The sequence below is a fragment of the Ursus maritimus genome, unplaced genomic scaffold, assembly GCF_017311325.1.
Source record: "Ursus maritimus isolate PB19 unplaced genomic scaffold, ASM1731132v1 scaffold_13, whole genome shotgun sequence".
NCBI lineage: Eukaryota > Metazoa > Chordata > Mammalia > Carnivora > Ursidae > Ursus > Ursus maritimus.
Window position 1 is genome coordinate 18,156,754 of NW_024423675.1, and position 8,794 is coordinate 18,165,547.

The 8,794-nt window shown below is 46.4% G+C and overlaps 1 long non-coding RNA gene across 1 annotated transcript; it reads right to left on the minus strand.

Moving 5' to 3' along the window:
- Positions 1-1,305: 1,305 nt before the first annotated feature.
- LOC103675846 lies at positions 1,306-8,104 on the minus strand. The gene is made up of 4 exons (XR_005834274.1): positions 7,940-8,104; positions 7,619-7,792; positions 2,310-2,518; positions 1,306-2,040 (listed from the first exon to the last, which is right to left on the minus strand). It is a non-coding gene; the product is annotated as an uncharacterized LOC103675846 (long non-coding RNA).
- Positions 8,105-8,794: the final 690 nt, after the last annotated feature.

Sequence of the window (8,794 nt, forward strand, 5' to 3'; positions counted from 1 at the left end):
AATGACCTTCTCTGTGTGAATGGGTTAATCTTTTCGGATTCTTGACTTGCCACCCTTAACCCCTTCATACTCCATCGCTGAGCTACAGAAATTTTTAGGTCCCAGGCAAACTTGCCTTGCAGGCTCTCTCCTCCTGGCCTGGGTGTCTACTGTTCCCACAGCTTGGGACACTCCTTAGTCTCACTCCTGCTCACCTGATTCACTGTTACTAGTCCTTCAGACCTCAGCTTCGAAGTCTGCTCACATGACTTGTGTGTTCCCATAGTATGGTCTATGTGTCCGTGTCAAAGCTCTTGCCACACTCGCCGGGAGTGCAGATGCCTATTTATTTTTTAAGCTGTATTCTCTACTAAAAGGTATGTCCCTTATTTGACCTTCTAGAAAAGGCACAAGTAAAATGACAGAAAGCTTATCATTGGTTTGGCTGGGGTTCTGGGGGTTGGAGAGGCGGAGAGGATTGACTGGAAAACAGCCAAACAAACTTTTTGGGGTAATGGGAATGTTCCATATCTTGGTTGTGACTGTCAAAATGCATCGAACTGTACACCTAAAATGGGTGAATTTCCTGTAGAGAAATTATACCTCAATCAAGCAGGTTTTAAGAAAAATAAGTGTATACTTTTTGAGGGCAGATTTATCTCATAAATCTACTGACTCGTAGTAAGTGCCTACAACAAGTAATTGTTAAATGGGTGGATGAATGAATGAGTATTCCTCCCTTCCTCTACTGCTTTCTACAATTGGCATAATTTCTTTAATACATCTGTTTATATCAAGGGTAAAGTTATGACCTACACCGGCACCCCATAAATGGGATTCAAATTTCCTTCAATGAAACATGCAAACCTAAGTGCTTGTCCTTTGGAAAAACTGGTTTCAGGATGAACTCAGGGAAAGGAGGAAGCATCACAATGACATGAGACAGGTGTTTTGCCTGCCCTAGGTATGGCGCAGGTGAGAAATAAAAGCTTCCAGGGGGTGGCTGGTGGCAGTTCTGATGCCTGCCTGCCTGGAAGTTGCCTTTCTGGAGCCCAGGCTAATCTGGGCTCCGGCTGCACTGTGTTCTAAAGGCACTGATGAGGGGTGCCTGGGTGGCTCAGTCAGTGAAGCAACTGCCTTCAGCTCAGGTCATGATCCTAGAGTCCTGGGATCAGAGCCTCACATCGGGCTCCCTGTTCTGCAGGGAGACTGCTTCTCCCTCTCTCTCTTCTGCTCCCCCCTGCTTGTGCTCTCTCTCCCTCTCAAATAAATAAATAAAATCTTTGAAAAAAAGAAAATAAAGGCACTGATGATACTCACTTCCCTTCTTTAGCTTCATGTTCCATCTTCATTCCCAAACACCAGGCCGCTCAGGAGAGACGGGATGGGAGCTCCTGCCCAGATGGCCACACTGGTGCCGAGAGATGCAAACAAGCACCGGCCTTGGCCTGAGACAGCTTTGACCAGAGGTACACATCGTACTTGGTTACCAGTGACCTAGACCGGGGCCAACCCTTGTTCAGCGGCCCAGTGTCAGGAGCCTTTTCTGTTCACGGAAGCCCACACTTAAGTGTCTGTGGAATGAAAGCCTAGTTAGAATCAGCTCACTCATCACTTCTCTTTCAGGTGAGGGAACTGAAGGCAGAAAGGATGAGCCAGTTGGCTGCGCTGTGACGAGACGGTGGGGATCAGCTCCCAGCAGCCTCCTGCCTCCGGGAGCGCTGCCGTGGGCCCTGCCGCTCCTCACAGCCCAGCAGCGATGAGCCCGGCTTGCGCCGTGGGCTTTGGAGAGCACTTAGTGAACCAAAATCATGCATCTTGGGATTCAGATTTGCTCTCAGATTTCATCATGGAGTGAAGGAAAAGAGCAAAAAGAAAAAAAGAAAGGGACACGTTTTCTGAAGATCACACAGCTCATTGGCCAGACCCCCCACCTCTCTTCTAATTGCCTCCCTCAGAGGGGCCCGCTTCTCCCACCTGTCGAAGCGCACGCGAAAGCATCAAGTCTGCTCTCTGCGGGGCTCGGCCCCACCTCTTTTCCTCTCGTGCACCTGGGGGAGACTGTTGAATGAATAAACAGACAACCTCATTTGTAAGTAGGTGGCTTGGAATCCAGAATACATTTTCCAAAGGAAACAACGTCATGAGAGGGTTTGGGTTTCCTGGGCCTGCCCACGAAGCTGAATTAAGCTATCACACGACAGTAAGGCTATATATTTTCAGTAGGAAATAAGGGAGAAAAGAAGTACAGTTACCATATTAGTCATAAAATAAACAACCAAAAAAAAAAAAAAAAAAGAACAAGAAACGCCTGCTGGGGCAGACCTTACCCACACAGCCCAGCTCCACGCGGAAGATGAAGGGGGGCCGTCTCTCTCTTAGATGAGTGATTATGCCTCGAAATTAGTGACTTCCTCTGCTAACAGCCGAATCTCTGACAGCTGCTCAGATCAGCCAGGCATACATTACTTTCATCTTTAATAAACAGGCACTCTGAAGTCAGTGGCTGGTCTCCATGGCAACCAGATCAAGTTTTCCACTGATGTCGGGGACAGAAAGGAAGAAGGAATAGATCACTTTGGCTGAGGGGCAGAGGAAGGCAGGGTGTGGGGAACAAAGCACTGCCCTCCATTTCCTGCGGGTCCCAGCTCCTCACCCGGGAGAGTGGAGAGTAACCACCTCTCCATTTTACTACGCACAGACGAAGAGGAATCCTGATCAGGGATACAAAAAAATCTGGAAAAGGACCAGGCTGCACACACACACACACCAAGGCCTGAGCTGCCATGGAGCTAAATGCAATTCGATCCAACTTATCCTTATTTACTGTGTGTGCCTGGCCCTCTGCTACCCCTGTGGGGATTATTTACAGGAGGAGATCGCAAAGTGAGGAGAGGTGCCAGCGAGCGTCATGGTGAGGGGGCAGGGCAGGGCAGGAGGCAGAAGACACACGGCCCTTGCCTCCCGGAGCCCGGGGCAGCCGCTGCTCACACCACCTTCCAGCCTCAAGCTCAGTCACTCTAGGGCTCCAGTCGGGGTGACCAGCAGCTGGTCAGGCAGGAAGCAATAGTTTGTTGACAGCTCACTGCTGTGCCACCCACTGGGACTTGAACCTCCGACACCCACAGCACTGCCACCTTCTCTGAGCTCTCGCTGGTGGGTCGACTTGGTCTGCGTGACTGGGATCTGATCCGCTTGTCTGATCAAGGCGGAGGCCCTGACCCCTGCCCTGCTCTTGCTTGCCTCTTCCCTCAGGCCCCGGAATCACAGTTCTGTGTCCCCAGCTGGACGCCTGCTCTAAACGAACTTGTCACCTGGAACCACCCTGAGAGGACTCCACTTAATTTCAGCTCTCGTCCACTGCTAGCGCTGTCTGCTCTGTACCCCAGCAGCCGTCTGGACCCTCTGGGTTACTGACTGATGCTTGCAGGAACTAAGCCTGTTTGCCATGGGCCCCTGAAGACTGGACCTTGGACCTTGAGCACCCCCCTCATGTTACCACCCTAAGGCCTGTCAGCTTCTGGTCCCAAGTTCTTCCCTCTCCCTACAAACCATGGCTGCTGCCCAAATACCAGAAAGTCTTATTCTGAGCCTGCATGGACATAATAGATGTGGTATTTGAGATGGGTCTCGAAGGGTAGCCAGGGTTTAGACAGCAGAAGAGAGGGCTTTCTCTGTCAGAACCGGGGTCCTTGATGAGAGTCATAGGTAATGGCATACTCCCTTTATTCAAATCTCAATTAGGTGATGCCAACTGCCTGCCCCCAGTCAACAGGGAAGGGTGCAGATACTCCTGTCTGGAGGAGTGAGTCCTGTCCGGGCTCCTGTGGCATGGAGCGCTACTTACCCACACTGTTCTCCTGGAGTTGTGTACATACATCGGTACCCCCTAGGGTTCTTGAAGTGCAACTAGACAGCCAGATGCCGGGAATAGGATTACAGCAGTCCCCCCTTACCCATGGGGGAAATGTTCCAGGATCCCAGTGAATGCCCGAAACTGCAAATAGTACCAAACCCCATCTACACTTTTTTCTTTATATATACCCACCTATGATAAAGTTTAATTTATAAATTAGGCCTGGTAAGAGAGTAACACTCACTGATAATAAACTAGGACAATTATAACAATATCCTGTAATAAAAGTTATGTGAATATGGTCTCTCTCTCGAAATATCTTATTGTACTGTAGTCACCCTTCTTCCTGAGATAGATGATAAAATGCCTACGTGATGACACGAAGGGAAGTGAGAGGTATAGACATCGTGACCAGGTTAGGCTGCTGCTGACCTCTGACAATGTGTCAGAAGGAGGAGCCTCTGCTTCCCAACCTTTGTTGACCGCGTGGAACTGAAACTGTGGAAAGCGAACCCGCGGATAAGGGGGCCTATGGTAAAAATAAAATTCACTGAACATATTCACCCGTTATTCGCAAAATAGATGAGGCTGAGGAGCAAGCGAGGACAAGTCATGAGAGGCTCTCGTAGGCAACATCAAGGAGCTTGGACTTTTAAAGGAGATAATGTTGAGCTATTAAACAGTTTTAAGCTGGGGAATAACGTGATCAGATGAAGTTTTAAGAAAACCACTGTGCTGTCATTGGCACAGTGGGGGGATGGAAACCTTGGGAAGTGCAAGGACGGAGCCAGGAGGCCCCTTGCCGCTGCCCAGCTGTTCCAGGACGGGGGAGGAGACTCTCAGGCTGCAGGGGCCAAGTGGAGAGTGGTCTCCTTCACTTGCACTGTCTCTGTTTTCATTTCACTTTCTGCTGGGTTCCCCTTGTCTCCCCTTGTCCCTGCTGTGTGTCCCATCTGTTCCCCATGGGTGCTGCCCACACTCACTCTCTCCTGTGCTTTTCCATTTTCACCCTCACTTCCGCATCCTCTATCCTGGCCTTTCTATTTCCTGCTTTCTATTCTCTTCTCAATGTGGAAGGAAAGCTGCCCACAAAATCTCTCCTCCCTCAGTGCTGGAGGAAATGACCAGGCCCAAGAGACAAACTCCTCTTATCTGCTGGAAACAAGTAGGCTGATTTTCCATCCAAGGATCAGAACACCAAAGGCTACTGGCCACACCAGTGGATCAGCAGAAACGGCTATTACGAGTTTATTGCTTGTCTCTACCCATTCAGTGTGGAATACTCTGGGAGATTCTCTTGACCCTCCCTTGACCTGAAATACCTCCTCTACTGATGCCTGAAAGCCCACCATTAAAGCCAGTCATTCCTTTGTGTTAATTATTACTTTCTCCCAATGGTTTTCCTTTGAACATAAAAATACTCCTGGAAGGGGAAACGCATTAGCTTCCTATTGCCTTGATATAAACAAAGAACGGAAGGGAAAAACACAAAAGGTTTTCAAAAACCATTCTCAACATCGTATCTGGGATTGGGATTTAAATCTAATTTGAGTGCCGAATTAACAAAATATATTTAAATTATAGAACTGTTGATATTTAAATTATGGAATATAATCATACGCTTATTTTATCTTTTCCTTTTATCTTTTTTACTGAAGTGTAACATGCACACAATAAAGTGTGCAAATCTTAACTGTACAGCTGAATGAATTTTTACATACATATACACCCATGTGCCTACCACGGAGATTAAATAAACCCCGGTACCCCAGAAGGCTCCCTGTGCCTCTTCCTAGTCAATGTTCCCCCAAAGGTAACCACTGCTATGACCATAAATTATTTCTTTCTGTTCTCGAGTTTCATATAAATGGAGTCATGTGGACTCTGGCTTCTTCGGCTCAATGTAAGTTTATTTGAGATTCATACTTGCTGTAGCACAGATGAGTCACTCTTTTCTCCTGGTGCTTGGTATTCTAGCGTATGAAGATACTATAATTTCTTTATCCATTTTTCTGTTGGTGGACACTTGGGTTGTTTCCAGTTTCTGGCTATTATGAGTAAAGTTGCCATGAACATTCTTGTACAAGTTTTTTGTGAACACTAATTTTTTCTTGAGTATCTACCTAGAGGTGAAACTGCTAGGTCAAAGAGTAGGTATATATTTAACTCTACTAGAAACGGTCAAACAGATTTCCCAAGTGATTGTACCATTTTACATACCCACCAACAAAATGTGTTAGAGTTGTGGTTGCTCCACATCCTTGCAAACACTGGGTTTGGTTAGTCTTTTTAATTTTAGCTATTCTGGTAAGAAATATCGGCAATATGTTTGCCCGAGAGAGGTGGACTCCTGAGTGGGTGGTCCTGGGCAGGAGAATGGAGACTCCCCATTGATGACAGCTGTTGGAGAGAAGTTCTGATGAGTTGTTTGTATGTTTGTTTTGATAACGAGAAACTGTAGGAGCTAGAAAACTAGAGGACTATTTTCTATCAGTACCCACTAAAAGAAAGGCAATCCTGTGGACTGTCACCAGCAGAGGAAAGAGCGAGTTTAGGCCAATTCTAGGAGAACGCTCCAGACAGGGTAGACTTAAAGACAACACTACGGGCCCACATGTGATGGTACATCAGGAAGGGATCTTATGCCAGGGTTCTTGCTTACAAGCAACAGAAACCAGTTTGAGCTAATGGAATCAAGTGGGAATGTGAAAGATATCAGGGTACTCACTAGTTGATGGGAGAGTCAAGGGCCAGGCCTTTGACCTAGAGATGGCCAGGAACTGAGGAGAATCTAGAAGGGCAGGAATAGAAAATTTAGTCTATTTGGCATGGCTCCCTGACCTCAGTGTGGTTCCTGAGGTCCTTGTGTCACTTGTTCAAGGCTCAAAGTTCCAGAAGAGTATATCTGATTGGTTGAACTTAAACCAAATGTCCACTCTCAGGGCTGGTCTCTGCAAGAGCTTCCACCGTGGGGAGCAGGTCCCTGGATTTATACCCCACTAAGACTGCATACACGTGGAGGAGGTCATTTCCTAAAAGAAATCAGATGCCATCTGGAAGGTGGAATGGATGTTAAGTAGCCAAAGAAACTCCACATGTTCACTATGGTCCTGGCTTCAGCAGCATCACATTCATACTCTCATGTTAATAATAGAGATGAAAGAAACCTGGCCTGATCCTATTGGGTAAGCAAGGTAAAGGAATTTGGCAGGACTATAAAACCTAGCTAAGTTGTTAATATGCTTTCAAATGGATTTTTTAAAAGATTTTATATATTTATCATAAGAGACAGAGAGAGAGAGAAAGAGGCAGAGGCAGAGGGAGAAGCAGGCCCCCTGCTCCACAGGGAGCCCGATGAGGGAGTCAATCCCAGGACCCTGGGATCACCACTTGAGCCTAAGGCAGATGCTTAACCGACTGAGCCACCCAGGTGCCCTCAAATGGATTTGAATAAGAAGAGAGCATGTGACTCAAAGTTCCCTAATTTGTCATTTTCAGCCAGTCAGAGTCACTCCCCTTGCAATGCCATCAAACCTGAGGGAGCCCTGGGTAGGGTGGGAGGACTGCAGAAGCTAAGGAAAGAAGGTCCCAGCAGAGAATGTCACTCTTTTCTGGGTCCTCCATCCCTCAAGCTCCACAGCTTAGTGCCTTGGGCCTGTGAGCTCCTCGGGGGCTTAAGAAACTATGTGACACTTGGGGGGAAAGTCACAGGCTCCAAAAGACCTAAAGAAAATGGCAAATTTTACAATTTTAAATGCTCAGTTAGCATTCAGGCACATTTACCTCCTCTTTGGTGATGCTCCAACCTCCAGCTCAGAGTTCCCTGGGACCTCGGCCCATTGCACGTTGTTCCAAACTACAAAGCCGCCAGCAAAAGAGAATCGGGGGAGCAGTAGCAGGTGACGTGGCTTCTCCACAATCTTAATTTCCATCTGAAGTGAAGAATCAAAGTCAGTTCTAGAAAGAAAAAAAAAAAAGACTAAAGCCCTCACCTCCAGTTCAGAGCCTAGTTTCTGGATTCACTCTTTATTCCTCCAACTGTTTAATGGAATTAATTCACACTAGCTTTATATCTAGAAAAGACTGTGAAAACCTCCAAGTTACCTGAAATTGGGTCAGAGGTCCTCTTGAGCCTGGACTCCTGAAGCATGCAATTCCCTTCAGTGGAAAGAACACCAATCTGAGTGTCTGAAGACCCCAGTGGAATCCACTTGTGTCGTGAACTCACTACATGACTTCAGGCTAGTCACGCCCTTTATTCTTCTCTTTCCTTTTCTAGAATATGAAGGGAGTCAACTAAATGAGCACTGAAGCTTGTTTAAGTCCCATGATCATCTTAAGCAGATTCCTGAATAAAGGACAGACCCATGTTAGCCTTGCTGACACATCTTCCCTCATGTGCCGCAGAAGACCAAATGATATAATAAAAGCATCTCTGTTCCCCCAAACCATGCTCAATCTCCAATTTATGCAGCCTGTGATTAGCAGAACCTATTTTGCTGTAATCAAGTGGGGTAGTTCTAGGAAAAAATTATACCGAATTTCACTTAATGTGCCTTCATTTGGTTAACCAGACCACTAGGACTGACATACTGTACCGATTACATAATGTGAGTACCTTCAACATCCTTCCATTTCGGTGAATTGGCTTTTTAGCCATCAGTGTAGAGCCCGATATAATTTATTTTCTTTGTGGTAGTGTCAAACATGTCTAAATTAGTTAAACTACTTTAATATGAGGTTGCTTTAAGGATCAAAAATTCTTAACCACTCCTTCCAAGGAAACATCAACCCACACATGTGGACTGAATCTCCATTTTCATTTATTTTGTTTCATTTTGGGTTCTTCCGAATGGCTTCACTTTTTTGTTGCTAAACCAACTTAAATTTTGGATCTGACTAAACACTCTTATATTTGTGCTAATCTTTTGACCAAATACTTTCCTTCATTTTGCACCC